This window comes from Loxodonta africana, chromosome 3 (genome assembly GCF_030014295.1).
Source record: "Loxodonta africana isolate mLoxAfr1 chromosome 3, mLoxAfr1.hap2, whole genome shotgun sequence".
Taxonomy (NCBI): domain Eukaryota; kingdom Metazoa; phylum Chordata; class Mammalia; order Proboscidea; family Elephantidae; genus Loxodonta; species Loxodonta africana.
The window spans coordinates 108,673,699-108,692,350 of NC_087344.1; the positions used below are offsets into that span (position 1 = coordinate 108,673,699).

The window sequence follows — 18,652 nt, forward strand, 5'->3', positions numbered from 1 at the left end:
ATCAATTTTTTTTTTTTTTTATCAGCTCAGGGAGGAGTGTTAAGTCTGCTCCAACATAAGAGCAGACCTCCTGCTCGCTTAGATCATTTATTCATCAAAGGTTTCTGAACACCACTGTGCCCAGGCACCAGTTATACAAGCTTCAACATCAGTTCAATGAGTAATTACCTATTCCAGGCTGTATCCAAACAGCTGTCATCGAGTCAATTCCAGCTCATGGTGAAATCACAAGTGTCAGAGTAGAACTGTGCTCTGAAAGACTTTCAATGGCTAATTTTTCAGAAGTAGATTGCTGGACCTTTCTTCTCAGGTGCCTCTGGTTGGACCCTGGTTCCTTGGAAGAAAGTTCTGGCAATTTACCTCTTAAAATCATCCATTGAAAACCCTATGAAGCACAGCTCTACTCTGATACACAGGGGGTCGCCATGAGTCCTAATCAACTCAAAGGCAACACTGCACACAAACCCTGTATATTTGGCACAGCATGGGCACATGGTCAGGAGGACACAGGGGGCCTGGAGCTCTACCTGCTTTGGACTGCCCATTGCCCTTTGAGATACCTGTTGTCTTCAACTCCATTCTGACTCATAGTGACCTTACAGGGCAGAACAGAACTGTCCCATTGGGTTTCCAAGGAACGGCTGATGGATTTGAACTGCCAACCTTTTGATTAGCAGTGAAGCTCTTAATCACTGTGCCACCAGGGCTCCCCACTTAAGAAAGCTCCTAGAGAAGGGACTGCTGAAGGAGATGCCCACGTTGCCCTGTTACAGGGAACAAACCTCCTTGGGCAGGAATCCCAGCTCTGCCACAGGCCACCTCTCTCCACGCCTACTTGACTAAGCCTCAGTCTTCAGTTTGGGTCATCCAGTTAGTTCAGGCCCTGCTTCTCCTCCTTCTGCACCCATGGGATGGTCGTGTCCATTCCCAGACCTCCTAGGCTGCACAAAGGTGCCAACTATGCCAGACTTTATGGAAAGAGAACAGAACCAACTGATCTGAATTCAGAGCATGTAGCTAAATAAAGCTTTGCATACTTTCACAATCCTTATAAAAATAATACATAAATTTCTTCTACTCTGTTGACAAAATCACTTACCTGAACCTTAACAAGGAAATGAGGTGATGCCTACAAAAATGGGAAGTTTCTTACTTTAGTTAATTTAGCTTTTTTTCATACATGTTACAGTTTGGTATTCATAAGCAAACCAGCTACTAAACCATTTTCTTTTTCCTTGAATAAAACAGTGAGAGCAACCTCTTACATATGAAAGTATCATCATGAAGCCAGTCCGCTCAAGTAAATTCTTATCTATAAACAGAGATAATACTGTGATGGGCAAATAATGGCCATCATTATTTGAGTGCTTCCTGTGTGCCGGGTTCGTGCTAAACACTTCAGACAGATTATTTTATTTAATTGTCTCAATAACTCCTTGCAGTATTATCCTCATTTTATTGATTTAGAAACCGAGGCTTTCAGTGGTAAGTGACCTACTTCCTCGAAGTTACCCAGGTAACTAATGATGATGAGATTTGTGGCTGAGTCCCTGTGCAGTCCTGCCTCTGAAACTATAAAGCACTCTGTCCACTATAAAGGACTAACAAGTTTTGCAAGATATTCTTAAAAAGCAAATAATGCACATATTTTCATTTTCTCTTAAAATTCTATTTGATTAAAACAAAAAGACTATTGCTAAAACATTGGGCTGTATTTTTAAAGGCTTTAAAAACTTCTAAGAAATTGTCACAACAGTCAAGGGTAAATAATAATAATAACACAAAGAACAAACCCAGTGCTACCCATTTATTGAACATACACTGTATGATAAGCCACTGTGCTGAGTTCATCATGTATTGTTTCCTTTAATACAGCTATCTTGTAAGGCAAATGGTAACATACCCATTTTACTGATGAGAAAACCAAGGCTAAGAGAGAGGTTAAGGAACTCTGTCCAAAATGTCTGAGCAGCTGAGAAAAGACTTGAACTCCGGTCTTTCTGCCTATATTAAACCACTTCCCTACTATAAAATGTATGCAAATGGAAAGCATGTGTTCGTTAACACCCTGTTAGCCATTTCCTATGTCTAGACTTTTGAATGTTCAAATGGACACTACTGTATTCTTTAAAGGAGCCCCGGTGATGCAACTGTTGAGAGCTTGGCTGCTAACTGAAAGGCTGGTGGTTTGAACCCACCCAGCTACTCTGCAGGAAAAATACCCGGTAATGTTCTCTGGTAAAGATTACAGCCTAGAAAACCCCACGGGGCAGTTCTGCTCTGTCACATGGGGTCGCTATGAGTCAAAATCGACTCGACAGCACCTAACAACAACATAGTCTTTAGGCCAAGAGAGGAAGATAGGTGGGCAGTAATAAAAGCATTCAATTCTGCCCTCTTCAGCCTCTGTCCCCAACATCATCTGGGGCATGAGGCCTGGCTTCTGACAAACAGAAGGGAAGGGAAGGGAAAGGAAGGAGGGAGCTATATCCTGCCATCTTTGAAAACAGCCAATAAAAACAGCACGAGGCTATAAACCAGGTTCACATCTGGATACATAACACTGACTCGTGCCAAGGGAACTGGTCCATGATGGAACTACCTAAAATGCTTTTAATAGATTCTTAGACCATGGCCCCCCAAATGACTCCCACTTTAGCTGACCCAAGTGTCTTGCTAGCATGCTGTCATTTGTTCATCTGAGACGTTGCCTCTACCACAGGGTGGGGGTGTCTAAACACAGGAGTGACCTAATTGTTACAGGATCCAACATCACAGGGGCCCAACTTGCACATGACAATGAAGGACACACTGGCAGAGAGGCTGGATCCCAGGTTCATAATGCTGGAACCAGAGAAGGCAGAAAAACTTGCTGACTCCAGGGAACACTTGAACAGAAAAGAAAAACGGCAAAAAGGGGATGGGGGTATCTTTGGCTGAGGGTGGGGCAGATTCTGCAAGGCTTGATTTTGCAGTGTTCATAAACTCTGGATACAGCCCTGATCAAAATGCCCCCATGATGCACAGTCCATCAGCTCTCAGATCAACAGAAACTACGTTAGGGTCATGAGCATGAGAAATGGTGACTGAATACTGAGGTTTCAAATACTAGCTTTCTGTCAGGGTCATACCAAGTGCACTCTATCTAGTAGGAAGGTGGAGAAAACTTACCCAAAGACACAAGTCAAAGGTTTCCCTGTGGTCTCAGAGAACAGGGTGTCCTGAAAGCCTGTCCCACTCCACGTGGAATCTCAGCCTCGCAGACAGATTTTCTCAGGCTAGGCTCACACACCAATGCCTCAGGGATCCCTGAGACTCATACCTCATGAAAGGGAGCGTTATAGGGAGCCAGGTTTGTCTTCACAGGGGGAACATCTCTCCAACAACTCCAAGGTCTCTGAAAATTGGAACGGGACAATTTGGGAGAAAAGGAGGGAAGGAGCTTACCATTGCTGGATAGGTTTCAAGCACAGGATGAAAGACCACTTTTTGCGGGGTGTTAAAGAGTTTCTTGTATTAGGTCAGGTGCTAACAGTTAATATAAGACGCTAAAGTGGAAGTTTCCACCAAGGCATCAAGATGCAACAGATGGGAAATTCCCAAGTGAGGGGCCAGAGCATTATGTGGAAATTTCTGAGAAGCTAGCCTGGCTAGCTCTGAGACCATAAGTAGGACAGGACTGCTTCAGGACAGTGCAAAGTGACAGTGGGTTTTGTGAGGAAAATTTCTTGGAAATGCTCCGATTCCTACTCTCCCCAAGGTGGGCGGGGTAGAAGGGATCTGCCTTTATTTATTTTTTCAATTCTGGTAAAATATATATAACAGGTGCCAAGTGAACCGTTTTCACATGTACAATCCGGTGACACTGATGACATACATCATGTGCAATCATTACCACTATCGGTTTCCAACCTTTTCTATCACCCTTAACAGGAAATCAGCACCCCTTAAGCAATTCCCCCAGACCTTAGAGATCTGCCTTTTATCTTAACCAGAGAAAAAAGGGTTTTGCAGGCAACATCTGGAAGCCTTGATATGCGTCTCCTTTATTTCAGGGACTGGTATCTGACGCCGTCCTGAGGAACCCAAATGTAAGAGGAGCTAAGTGGCCTGGAAGGCTGTGTCAGGAAAGTCATGCTCTCCCCTTTCCCCATGGTGCAGTGCCTGGGTGGTGCAAACAGTTTATACTTGGCTGCTAACTGAAAGGTTAGTGGTTTGAGGCCCCCCAGAGGCACCTCAGAAGAAAGGCCTGGCAATCTACTTTGGAAAAATCAGCCGCTGAAAACCCTATGGAGTACTTCTACTCCGACACACACAGGGTTGACATAAGTTGGAAATGAATTGATGACAACTGGTTGTGTTTTGGTTTCCTCACGGGAGGTTAAAGGAATGTGATCCCTGGGCACCCCAGCCTGGCTCACTCTAACCGAGAGTGCTTTGGCCTGAGGATGAGGGCCCCCGAAGACAGAGTCTGAGTAGAAACCAGGGACAGCAGAAGGAGAGGCACTACCCAAGTCCCAGAAGTTCCAGACAGAAAGCCCATCATGGTGGGGGCAAAGAAGCCACAGAAGAGAAAGAAGCCAAGAGAGAAAAGAATTCTCTTTACCATCAGCCAGGTTTGGAGAACTCAGTACCAGTTGTGACAGTAGAAGTCAGGTAAGAACTTTCCTGTGCCCTTTTTCTCCATCTTTCCCTACCTCCCCCTGGAGCAGGTGAGGCAGTAGGCAGCTGGAGGTAGCTGTACAAGGCCCTCGTTGGTAGGATGGAGGGAAGTCTTCCTTTGGAATGAATATTTGTTGTTGTTAGCTGCTGCTGAGTTGCCCCTCGACTCACGGCAACTCCGTGCACAATAAACCAAAACACTGCCCAGTTCTGTACCACTCCCATGATCAGCTGCACATCAGACTATTGTGATCCATAGGATTTTCACTGGCTGATTTTAGGGAGTAGATTTCCAGGCCTTTCTTCCTAGTCTTAGTCTGGAAGCTCTGCCGAAAGCTGTTCAGCATCATAGGAACATGCAAGCCTCCACTGATAGATGGGTGGCGGCTGCACGTGAGGTGCATTAGGCAAGACTCAAACCTGGGCCTCCTGCATGGAAGGCAAGAATTCTACCAATAAATACGGTTTATAGACTCAAGTGGGCAATTCTGATTTCCAAAATAAACTCGTGTGTGTGTAGGGCGTAAGATGGCCACAGGATTTTTTATTACCAGAGAGTTCCTAGAAAAGCCGTGGGCCTGTTTAAGTTTTCATCAAGAAATGGGGAAAAACACACCCCACTGAGTAAGCTTTAAAGGAGCAGTAGGAGTCAAGAATACAGTTGAGTCTTATTTCTGCCTCAGGAGTCCTGTTGTGCAATGCACTAGTTACAGCTAACCTATGCTAAGCACTGACTATGTGCCAGGCATGGGGCCAACAACTTCACAGACATTACCTCATTCAATCCCCCTAACAACTCTGTCCCATTTCACAGGTAAGGAAACTGTGGCTCAGAGAGGTTAGGCAGCTTGCCTAGGGTCACACAGGCAAGTAATTAAATTAATCACAGCCTGGACTCAACCTCAACCTTTTCTGACTTCTAACCTGAACTCATTTATTCTGCCAGGTGAGTGGTTTTCTGTGAAGAGTTGTGATTGAAACAGGACAGGAACTTGGGGGTCCCTGAGCTAGAAAACCGAACAGCAGCATTTGAAAACCACCGAACTACATGCTTTTAGCAATCTCTTCAGGCTCTGGGATTCTGTGATTTTATCATTCGTGGGTAGGAAGGGGGAGAGAAGTGGTACCACAACAGCAGATGTAGGGGAAGAAAATCTCCGAGTTTATGTCCTGGGTTCCCAGAGAGGGAGCTGGGAACAGCGAAGGAGCAGGTTCTAGCAGGTATACTGTAACAGACCTGAGGTTCACAGAATTATGGCCAACGTGTATAAATACATAGTTCAGATAATGCACGTCAAGCACTTAGCATGGAGCCTGGTACCCCGGTAAGCATTAGGTAAATGTCAACTAAGATTTTCAAAATTTTACACATATACCTAAAAACCTCAACATATAATTTAATGAACATACTCAGCCACTGACATCACTGTGTCTGTTCCGTAAGGAGCTGGGTTTATTATGAATGCGAAGCTTTGCTAGCAGAGCCAAGGCAAGAAATGATCCCATAAGACTAAGCCAGCCAAATCTAAAACAATTTAGAGTAAGCTGGAAATCAATGGCTTTTAAGTGGTTTGGGGCCATGGAGCCTATGAAAAAATGGAAACCATCATTTCTTTCTCCAGTAAAAAAGTGCATATGCACAATTTTGCAAATAATTATAGAAGGTTTATAGATCCATTAAAGCCCATTCATTGTTTCCAGATTAAGAACTTCTCTAGATCCTAAGGATGCAACATGAGGTTTTCAGGTTAAGTGCTGCCTATCTGACCCACACTGGGGTCACCCATCCTGGTCCTCACCACTTGCCCATTATTACTGGTCTCTACTAAGCTACTAAATTTGAAACAAGCAGTCAGTATACTTGAAACTGAATCTAATTTTAAACCTTTCAAGTTTAATGGACTCTAAGAATTTCTCAACCAGTGGACTGTGGGACCTAGAAATCTTATCCACTTAGCGTGTTCGTTGCTTCCTCCCTTCTTCTGGTAACACCAACCCAAACCAGTTTCTGATTAGTTGATTCTGATTCTAGGAGACCCCATGTATGTCACAGTAGAACTGAGCTCCACAGGGTTTTCAATGGCTTATACAAAGCTCCCCTTTTTTCTTGGGAACTCATTCTACCTGATTCTGGTGGAGATTCACCCTTTCTATGGACACATGAACAAGCTCTGACCAAAGAGATACTTCTTATTGTCTATTGCCTACTTATGGTCATGTAGATTCAGGCAGGCAATCCAAAATGGGCCAATTAAGACCCCTCTTGGTACTGTTGTTAGAACTATGACAAAAGAGGCACTCTTTTTTCTGGAATCTACAGTTGTGAGGATGAGGGAAATCTAGAGCTGGGCGCTACCTGTACCACCACAGTAACAGAGAGCATGTCTGAGAACGAAGCTGACAGATTAAGCAGAGCCAAGAGATGGAGAGAGTGAAAGATAATGTCCTGACGATAGTTTTTGAACTCCTAGATACAGCTATGCCTGAAACCTGCCTCACCATGAACTTTCCAGTTATATGAGTCAAGAAACTAGTTGAAGTTGTATTTCTGTTACTCGCAACCAAAATAATTCTAATTACTAAACTTAATCTAAAGAGGAAACCCTGGTGGTGCAGTGGTTAAAAGCTATGGCTGCTAACCAAAAAGGCTGGCAGTTCAAATCTACCAGGTGCTGCTTGGAAACCATATGGGGCAGTTCTACTCTGTCCTGTAGGGTCACTATGAGTCTGAATTGACCCAATGGCAATGGATTTTTTTTTTAATAATTTTTATTGTGCTTTAAGTGAAAGTTTACAAATCAAGTCAGTCTGTCACACACAAGCCTATATACACCTTACAACATACTCCCATTTACTCTCCCCCTAATGTGTGAGGCAGCCTGATCCCTCTCTCCAGTCTCTCCTTTCGTGACCGTTTTGCCAGTTTCTAACCACCTCTACCCTCCCATCTCCCCTCCAGACAGGAGATGCCAACACAGTCTCAAGTGTCCACCTGATACAAGTAGCTCACTCTTCATCAGCATCTCTCTCCAACCCATTGTCCAGTCCCTTCCATGTCTGATGAGTTGTCTTCGGGAATGGTTCCTGTCCTGGGCCAACAGAAGGTTTGGGGACCATGACCACCGGGATTCTTCTAGTCTCAGTCAGACTGTTAAGTCTGGTCTTTTTATGAGAATTTGGGGTCTGCATCCCACTGATCTCCTGCTCCCTCAGGGGTTCTCTGTTGTGCTCCCTCCCTGTCAGGGCAGTCATCGGTTGTGGCCAGGCACTATCTAGTTCTTCTGGTCTCAGGATGATGTAAGTCTCTAGTTCATGTGGCCCTTTCTGTCTCTTGGGCTCATAGTTATCGTGTGACCTTGATGTTCTTCATTCTCCTTTGATCCAGGTGGGTTGAGACCAATTGATGCATCTTAGATGGCCACTTGTTAGCATTTAAGACCCCAGACGCCACACTTCAAAGTGGGATGCAGAATGTTTTCATAATAGAATTTATTTTGCCAATTGACTTAGAAGTCCCCTTAAGCCATAGTCCCCAAACCCCCGCCCTTGCTCTGCTGACCTTTGAAGCATTCAGTTTATCCCGGAAACTTCTTTGCTTTTGGTCCAGTCCAGTTGAGCTGACCTTCCCTGTATTGAGTATTGCCCTTCCCTTCACCTAAAGTAGTTCTTATCTACTAACTAATCAGTAAATAACCCTCTCCCACCCTCCCTCCCTCCCCCATCTTGTAACCACAAAACAGTGTTTTCTTCTCAGTTTATACTATTTCTCAAGATCTTATAATAGTGGTCTTATACAATATTTGTCCTTTTGCCTCTGACTAATTTCACTCAGCACAATGCCTTCCAGGTTCCTCCATGTTATGAAATGTTTCACAGATTTGTCACTGTTCTTTATCGATGCGTAGTATTCCACTGTGTGAATATACCACAATTTATTTAACCATTCATCCGTTGATGGACACCTTGGTTGCTTCCAGCTTTTTGCTATTGTAAACAGAGCTGCAATAAACATGGCTGTGCACATATCTGTTCGTGTAAAGGCTGCTATTTCTCTAGGGTATATTCCGAGGAGTGGGATTTCTTTATGGTAGTTCTATTTCTAACTTTTTAAGAAAACGCCAGATAGATTTCCAAAGTGGTTGTACCATTTGACATTCCCACCAGAGTTCCAATCTCTCCGCAACCTCTCCAACATTTATTATTTTGTGTTTTTTGGATTAATGCCAGCCTTGTTGGAGTGAGATGGAATCTCATTATAGTTTTAATTTGCATTTCTCTGATGGCTAATGCTCAAGAGCATTTTCTCATGTATCTTGTCAGCTGCCTGAATATCTTCTTTAGTGAAGTGCGTGTTCATATCCTTTACCCGCTTTTTGATTGGGTTGTTTGTCTTTTTTTGGTTGAGTTTTAACAGAATCATACAGATTTTAGAGATCAGGCGCTGGTCGGAGATGTCATAGCTGAAAATTTTTTCCCAATCTGTAGCTGGTCTTTTTACTCTTTTGGTGAAGTCTTTAGATGAGCATAGGTGTTTGATTTTTAGGAGCTCCCAGTTATCTGGTTTCTCTTCGTCATTTTTGGTAATGTTTTGTATTCTGTTTAAGCCTTGTATTACGGCTCCTAACGTTGTCCCTATTTTTTCTTCCACGATCTTTATCGTTTTAGTCCTTATGTTTAGGTCTTTGATCCACTTGGAGTTAGTTTTTGTGCATGGTGTGAGGTATGGGTCCTGTTTCATTTTTTTTGCAAATGGATATCCAGTTATGCCAGCACCATTTGTTAAAAAGACTATCTTTTCCCCAATTAACTGGCAGTGGGCCTTTGTCAAATATCAGCTGCTCATATGTGGATGGATTTATATCTGGGTTCTCAATTCTGTTCCATTGGTCTATGTGCCTGTTGTTGTACCAGTACCAGGCTGTTTTGACTACTGTGGCTGTATAATAGGTTCTAAAATCAGGTAGAGTGAGGCCTCCCACTTTCTTCTTCTTTTTCAGTAATGCTTTACTTATCCGGGGCTTCTTTCCCTTCCATATGAAGTTGGTGATTTGTTTCTCCATCACATTAAAAAATGTCATTGGAATTTGGATCGGAAGTGCACTGTATGTATAGATGGCTTTGGGTAGAATAGACATTTTTACTATGTTAAGTCTTCCTATTTATAAGCAAGGTATCTTCTTCCACTTATGTAGGTCCCTTTTAGTTTCTTGCACTAGTACTTTGTAGTTTTCTTTGTATAGGTCTTTTACATCTTTGGTAAGATTTATTTCTAAGTATTTTATCTTCTTGGGGGCTACTGTGAATGGTATTGATTTGGTGATTTCCTCTTCAATGTTCTTTTTGTTGATGTAGAGGAATCCAAGTGATTTTTGTATGTTTATCTTGTAACCTGAAACTCTGCCGAACTCTTCTATTAGTTTCAGTAGTTTTCTGGAGGATTCCTTAGGGTTTTCTGTGTATAAGATCATGTCATCTACCAATAGAGATAATTTTACTTCTTCCTTGCCAATCCAGATGCTCTTTATTTCTTTGTCTAGCCTAATTGCTCTGGCTAGGACCTCTAGCACAATGTTGAATAAGAGCGGTGATAAAGGGCGTCCTTGTCTGGTTCCCGTTCTCAAGGGAAATGCTTTCAGGCTCTCTCCATCTAGAATGATGTTGGCTGTTGGCTTTGTGTAGATGCCCTTTATTACGTTGAGGAATTTTCGGATTTTTTTTTTTTAATTCTAAAGGAAAATAAAGCCCAAAAGGAAATTCCCATTGATGAATAGTCTTTGTGGAATTCCTGGACCCTCCCTGACAATGGATTTTACCCTATGATACTTTTGCAACAAGTCTAAGCTTGACACTGTCCCTATACCAGCCTCTACCCAGTGCTGTCACCAACCAAATAGATGCTACTCCCCTACTGCAATGAATATTGAAGTTTCTGTTTTATTATTATTAAAGTCTTCCACTCCTATTCCCATGAGCCTCTCGAATTGCCCTGGTTCTCCCAAAAGGTGCTGGACTCTCCAGTGTAAGAAATGACCTAGAGTCATGAGGTTCACAAAAGAAGGAAGATATACATGTGGAGCAAGGGAAGTGAATCACATAGGTCAAAGTGGACAGGGCCAATGTAATCTCTGTACCAAAAAGCCACTCCAAAGAGTGAGTCATGGCTTAGGCCGATTCAGGACCTGAGAGAAACAATATTCACCAAGGAGTGTCAGATGTTGTTTGCCATCACTACAGAACAGGGATGGTAAGTAGATTTCAACTCATGCGCCAAATGTGGCCCACAGCCAAGTGCCACGGCTCAGCCAAGATAATCGGTAAAGTCCATCACGAGGTGGGGACGGAGGAGGCAGTGTGAATATAATGTATTTGCCATTCCAGCTGAAGCACCATTAAATTTTATCCTTGAATTAGGCAAGGCCAAAAGAGAATGCATACCTGGACTGGAAGTGCTTTTGTTGGACTACACTCAGGCATTACATCATTCGCTTACAGTGAGAATAGTCCTTATTATTCTATTCATTATAGAGATGTTGTGTGCTATCTTATGTGGTGTCCTCTACATGAGTACTCTGCAGAAATTTTTCTGAGTCTCGAATCTGATTAACCTTGCTTCTTCTGAGTAACTCACATGCTTCTATCTTCTGGCCTCTGTGAATTGTTAACTGAACGTCTTGTCCTTGTGGTGCTGAGTGCTCTGAAGCTCAGAGGCAAGCCTGTGGCCCTGCTAGCAAATGGGAGCTCTCAAACATGCACTGGAGGCCTAATCTTATCTCTGACATCACCTTACATTTTCTCACAAATTCCGTTCCTCACTTACTTATAAGTGATATCATTGCTGACATTGGATGGATCTTGGGTGAAAGCAAAGAATACTGGAAAGATATTTACCTGTGTTATATTGACTATGCAAAGGCATTTGACTGTGCAGATTATACGTCATAACAAATTATGGATAACACCGTGAAGAAAGGGAATTCCAGAAAACTTAATCATGCTCATGTAGAACCTATACATAGTCCAAGAGGCAGTCATTTGAACAGAACGAGGGGATACTGTATGGTTTAAAATCAGAAAAGGTGTGCATCAGGGTTGTATCCTTTCACCATATTTATTCAATGCGTATGCTGAGCAAATACTTGGAGAAGATGGACTATATGAAGAAGGCGGCATCAGGACTGGAGAAAGACTCATTAACCACCTGCAATACACAGATAACACAACCTTGTCTGCTAAAAGCAAAAAGGACGTGAAGCACTTATTGATGAAGATCAGTATGGATTACACCTCAACATAAAGAAAATGAAAATCCTCACAAGTGGGCCAATAAGCAACATCAATAAATGGAGAGAATACTGAAGTTGTCAAGGATTTCATTTTAGTTGGATCCACAATCAACACTCACGGAAGCAGCAGTAGAGAAATTAAATGACATATTTCATTGGGCAAATCTGCTACAAAGAGACCTCTTTAAAGTGTTAAAAAGCAAAGATGTTACTTTGAGGTCTAAGGTGTGCCTAACCCAAGCCATGGTATTTTCTATCACCTCACACACATGCGAAAGCTGGACAATGAATAAGGAAGATCGAAGAAGTGTTGATTGATGCCTTTGAATTATGGTGTCGGCCAAGAATATTGAATATACCATGGACTGCCAGAAGGACGAACAAATCTGTCTTGGAAGAAGTACAGCCAGAACACTCCTTGGAAGTGAGGATGATGAGGCTTCACCTCATATACTTTGGACGTGTTATCAGGAGGATCAGTCCCTAGAGGAGGGCATCATGCTAGGTAAAGGAGTGGGTCAGCAAAAAAGAGGAAGAACCTCAGCGAGACGGACTGACACAGCAGGTGCAACGATGCACTCAAACACAGTAACAACCGTGAAGATGGTACAGGACTGGGCGATGTCTCGTTCTGTTGTGCGCAGCGTTGCTGACTTGGAACAGACTAGACGGCACCTAACAACAATACAACAACAACAACTTACTATTCTAAATCTCATTATATTGCATGTGTATTTTAAAACCACCTCAAATTCTTTCAAAGAAGATAGGCACATTACTTGATCAACAACAATCAAAGTAAAATGTAAGACAAATAAGATGGAAGCGCAGGACAGCTTCACAAGTGTTGCCCACTAAGGCAGCTGTTATGGGGAAGCTTCAAGTGGGCAGGTTTCGAAGGTGGTGGTCTTGGACTAGGAATAGCCTTGGGCCAAACCGCCAGGTCAGGAAATACCTCAGTCCCCTCCCCTTCCATTCCTGCCTCCCTGCTGACCTCCCTCACCCGCCAATCCTTCCTTGGGAGGCTCGGTGCCCTCTGGTCCATTCCTGCCCATCTGAACCTCTTCTTTCTTTATTGCTATTGGTTACTCTCCTTTCTCCAACTCCTTATAAAAAAAAAAACCCAAATCAAATGCCTCACACTTCTACAGGACCTTGTACTTGACTCTAAGCTGTCAGTGGTTGATAGCAGCCTAATGTATTTCCCCTCGCAGGGATAGGTACTTATTAACTAGGTATTCTGAAAAGGAAAAAATCAAAAGAATAATCCACTAATGATAGAATTTGAATACTATAATAATTACACAGATGCAATTGAACAGAGGACCTTCCGGTAAATCTCAAATAATTAAATATAAAGCAGTTAGCACAGTCTCTGGCATAGAGTCAGCAGTCAATAAACAGTTGCTAGTTGCCGCCATGTGCACAGTAGAAATGTATTTCGTGGGGTCTGCAAGACTGTGACCTTTCAGAAGCAGACTGCTGAGTCGTTCTCCCAAGGTACCTCTGGGTGGGTTTGAACCACCAACCTTTTGACTAGTAGTCAAGTGCTTAACCATTTGTGCCACCCAGAGACTCCACCAGCAGATGTGAATTATTACTATTTTTGCTATTACATAACAGTACCACTATCACTACCACCACTCAATCTCCATCATGACCACCCCCACGTAGGTAATTAATTATTTCCACCATGAATAACCCTGGCTTGCACTTTATAAAGCACTTTCATATACATTATCCTTTTTGATCTTCCCAAGAATCCTTGAGATAATTATTATTCCCATTTTACAGATGGGTAAAGTGAAGCTCAGAAAGATTGAGTCTGTAAAGTCGCAGAGCCAGGAAGTAGCCGAGCCAGGGCTCAACCCAGGTCTCTTATTAGATCTCTTGTTCCTTCCATAACAAGTGGTTGCCAACTGCATAGCAAGCACATCCGAATTGTCTGAGTACTTTTAGATTCTTGGGGCCCATCCCAGACCTAATGAATGTGGACCGTCCAGTGGAAAGGACTATGAGTTTGTATTTTAACAGGTGCCCTATGCAATTCCGAAGAGCTGCTGGTGGGTGAAAAGGTATAGTGTCTATGTTGCCTCCTGCTTGACTAAGTACCTGCTTTTAGTCTCAGCCCTGTGTTGAGTACCACAAGGAAGGCATGTGTAGCCTCCTGCTCTCAAAAAGCAATTACAAGGCAACCAAAGAAATAACACTAGCCAAGGTGAAAGAAGAGTGAACCACAGAAAACAGTGTTGGGCTTTGAAGGAGGAGTTCAGAGCAGGGGAGATCACAGATGGCAGGCCTAGGCAGGTAAGGCCACATTACGGAGAAGGGGAGATGCCACTGGGCCTTGCAGAATGGGAAGAACTTCCAGACAGAAAAAGGGGGTAAGCAGCAGCAAGAGATAGTGAATAGACTAGTCTGCATAGAATAAAAGGGATAGCAGGAAGTGAGCAAGAGAGGACGGGGCCATAATGTGAGCAGAGAAGGCCCAGAGAGGAGTCTAGGCTGGTGGTTCAGAGGCACTGGCAGCTCTTGAGCGGAGGAGTAACATCCTGGAAGATAAACTGATGGATGACTGGTGTAGCAGTACTATGCAGAATGAAGGGCTGGAGAGTGGAAAACCTGGTATTGGCAAGCCCATCTAGGAACATGCTAAACTGACTGAGGTACCAGAGGACAAGGACTAGGTCTAGGACTCTAGGGCACTGTCAATCAAAACAGGGAGGAAGGGAAGCTATGAGGTGGAAGTCTAACCTGAGTCCTCTCTCTCTACATGCTCTCTTCATCCTATCACAGCTGTTTTCCACGTGACTCATAAACACTACATGGTAGACTCTAAAAATGGCCACAATTCTATCTCTTCCTGTATCTACATCTCTTGCAATGTGATACTGCCATTTTTCTCAAGATGTGGAATCTACACCATACCATATGAATCTAGGCTGGTCATATAACTTGTTTAGCCAACAGAATGTGGTGGAAGTGATGTTGGGTCAGTTTTGAGCCTAGGCCTCAAGACACTTGTGCTCTGTCTTGGTAGTCTGTCCAACCACTATGTGAACAAGCCCAGGTTAATGCCTGCAAGATGAGACACATGGCTCAGCCCCAGCCAATAGCCAGACAATCCCCAGAAACAAAGCCTGCAGTTGACGGCAGACACATGAACACCCCATGTGAAATCAGAAGAATCGTCTAGCCCAAATTATCGGTCCACTAAATTATGAGTTAAATAAATTGTTATTTTGAGCCACTAAGATTTGGGATAGTTTTGTTATGCAGCCAAAGCTAACTGATACATACTGCATATAAGGGTATCACCATAATATTAGTGAAAAATGCCACATGAAACCCCAGAAGCTTTTTCACTTAAAAAGCACAGTATTTTCCTAGCTCTAAAGTAAGGTTTCTACTACTACAGAACGATTATCTCACAACAATCACATTTAGGTTAGATGAAGCATGAGACAAAAAAACAGAGCAGTTAAGGGTAGAGCCCTAATATGTTGTAGCTCTGGCCAAGTTTCATTACAACACAGTGCAAGGGACTGAAGTAATGCTTTATTGTTTTGGATACTGCTTGAAACAAGCAGACCATCAACAGGGGCCTGGAAATAGTTTCATTACAAAAAAAGTTTTTATTTCAATAGTATTTGGCAAGTAATCACGGATCTTTTTCCTGCCCGTGTTCTTAGCAAAAGAACACGGACTGCTTTGTTTTTTTTAAGGCACGGAAACATCGTAAATCATTTTGGGGAGAAAAAAATGTGAATAAATAGCTATCTAATCATAGTACTGGTAGGGGTACATCTAACTTATAAGTGTGAATATCATTTCAAATAATGTCAAACAGTCACCGTGTTTTAAAAAATGGAAGCAAACTTACCAGTGAGACTCTGTGTGGCCCAAGGCTGTCAGGTTTTAAGTGGTGGAATGAATCTGAAATAGAATTAAACAAACATTCCGTAAGTAAATCACATCTGAAAAGGGTGTGCTTTAATCCCAAACCACTGTCATAATGTTGAGTGAGCATTTATCCTTAGAGTTAAAAATTAGCAACGCCTTTTCTGGCTCCTGATGGAATTGGGAGAGTTTTTGTCCACATATTTCAACTTCCTGATGAGAAAGCATTCTCTCATCTACTTCAGGGAGTGCTGAAAGTCTGAGGCCAGTATAACTATAAATGGTAGTATTTTTGTCCAAACTCCTCCAAGTCAGTGAAAGCCTCCCTAGTTGTTGCTTTTGCCTTGGCCCCTCAACCTCTTCTACCAGGGCTGGCATGTGGCTTCTTCCATGGAACCAATTTAAAAACTGGGCATCAAGAGTAGCTTGTAGGAGCTCTGGTGGCACACTGATTAAGCACTTGGCTGCTAACCAAGAGGCTGGTGGTTCAAACCCAGCAGTCACTGTGCAGCAGGAGCTAAGACCTGGTGATCTGCTCCCGTAAAGATGACGACCTAAGAAACCCTACGGGGCAGTTCTACTTTGTCATATGGGGTCACTATGAGTTAGAATCGACAGCACACGACAACAACACAGTAACCTGAAAGGTGGTGGGAGGGGTACACAAAGCTTTCCAATAGTGGCCATCTGATCGTGTAAATCGCCACACATTTTTGTTTTCTTGGTAATGATGAACTTAGGGCAGTGCTGCCCAATGTATTTAATTTTAAAATTTCTAGTAGCAACATTAATAAGAGTAAAAAGAAACAGATGGAATTAATTTTATTGACATACTTAATTTAGATATTACCAACATGTAATCAATACAAAAATTATTAGACATTTTATATCCTTTTGTGCTAATTCTTCAAAATCCAGTACATCTCAGTTTAGACAAACCACAACTCAAGTATGCAACAGTCACGCATACTGGACAGCAAAGGTCTAGGGAATCTCTTCTTGGCTTTCTGGTACAGCACAGCACTAGAGCAAGCCCAACTCTATGGAGATTTCATTTACATCTATTTTCATTCTCCTGTAATTCCTCATTACCCCGTTTGATGATGTCATCTTAACAGAAATAATAATGTAATAATAGCAAATAGTATATAGAATTTAGTATGTGCCAGGTACTGTTCTCATCACTTTCTCAGGTTGTTACAATTTATTCTCATAATAACTTCATGAGGTAGGTATATTATCATCCCCATTTGGTAAATGAAGGCACTGAGGCACAGAGAGGTTAAGTAATTTTTCCGAGGTTATAAGGTAATGACAGAGTAGGGATTCTAAGTTGTCTGCCTCCTGAACCCATATTCTTAGCCACTATAATTGTAACTGTAACCTGTTGCCGTTGAGTCGATTCTGACTCATAGCGACCCTATAGGAGAGAGTAGAACTACCCCATAGGGTTTTCAAGGAGTGCCTGGTGGATTCGAACTCCCGACCTTTTGGTTAGCAGCCGTAGCTCTTAAGCACTATGCCACCAGGTTTTCTCCTTAGCCACTATACTCTCAATTAAATTAAATCGCAGGAATAAGATAATTACTTTCAATTTTAATTATAACCATCGAATGATCCAAGTCTTTGCTCATGATATCTGGTCAAGTAATAATGGTGATGGCAGATGGAAGATTTATGGAATACACTAGCAAATTAAGCTAAAAACAATTTGGGATGGGAACACAAAAACCAAAAGCAGGCCTGGGGTTAGGAGGAAGGCATTTGGTTTAGGGCCTAAGCTGGATGACCGGTGGGAATGAAGGGAGAAGTTAACGTAGGGTCTATGGAAAATTCTGTCTTTGTGCTTCTTTTGAGGGAAGGCACTACTGCTTTTATCAGATTCTCAAGGGGTCTGTAACATATCCCTGTATCTGTTTTAACAGGGGCAGGGAGAGAAGAACTACTAACTAGAAAGGAATTCAGAAAAAGAATCCTCTTCAGTTTATTAATTTATGGACCCCAAAGAAATCACACCCAGTGAGCAAAACCAGATCCACATACTCAAACTCCCTCCCAAAACACAGGGAAGCAGGCTGGCCAGCAACACTGTTTAGAATCAACAGACTGTGGGCTGCGGCTACTGTGGGGGCGCTGCTGCCCTGTCCCATAAGCAAGTCCTGAGCCTGTTGAATGTCCTTCAGTGGCTTTCTCTAGGTTTTTGGGTCAAATCCAAGCTCCTTAGCCTAGTCTAAAAGCATTCTGTGATCCCTCCCACAGGCACTGTGGCCTTCAGCCATGAAGACCTAATTGCCCTACATTTTCTACTCCTCTGTGCCTTTGCCCATTCTGTTCTGTCTGCCAGACACGTCCTTTCCCTACAGTGTCAGCCTGTCTTCAAGTCTCAGGTCAAGTTTCACCACTTCTGGGAGCCTTTGTGAACTCCTTAGCTGGCTTAGGGACAAGTTCTCTTCAGTAACAGAAGTAAAGTAGTATTCACTCAAATCTTTTCACAATTTAGTACTACTACTACCTCTATTAATAAGAGGATCGTGGAATGAGGGATATCATTGCTGATGTCAGATGGATCCTGGCTGAAAGCAGAGAATACCAGGAAGATGTTTTTATCTGTGTTTTATTGTGTGGATCATAACAAATTATGGATAACATTGCCAAGAATGGGAATTCCAGAACACTTAATTGTGCTGGTGAGGAACCTGTACTTAGACCAAGAGGCAGTTGTTTGAACAGGACAAAGGGGTACTGCGTGGTTTAAAATCAGGAAAGGTGTGTGTCTGGGTTATATCCTTTCACCAAACTTATTCAAT

The 18,652-nt window shown here is 42.7% G+C and overlaps 1 protein-coding gene across 1 annotated transcript in view; it reads right to left on the reverse strand.

Moving 5' to 3' along the window:
* The window catches only part of GNG12 (G protein subunit gamma 12), a 153,001-nt gene that overhangs the window by 66,461 nt on the left and 67,888 nt on the right, over positions 1-18,652 (reverse strand). Inside the window, exon 2 of the mRNA XM_064282119.1 lies at positions 15,829-15,881. The gene's annotated coding sequence lies outside the window, so the exon portion shown is untranslated. The remainder of the gene's footprint in view (positions 1-15,828; positions 15,882-18,652) is intronic.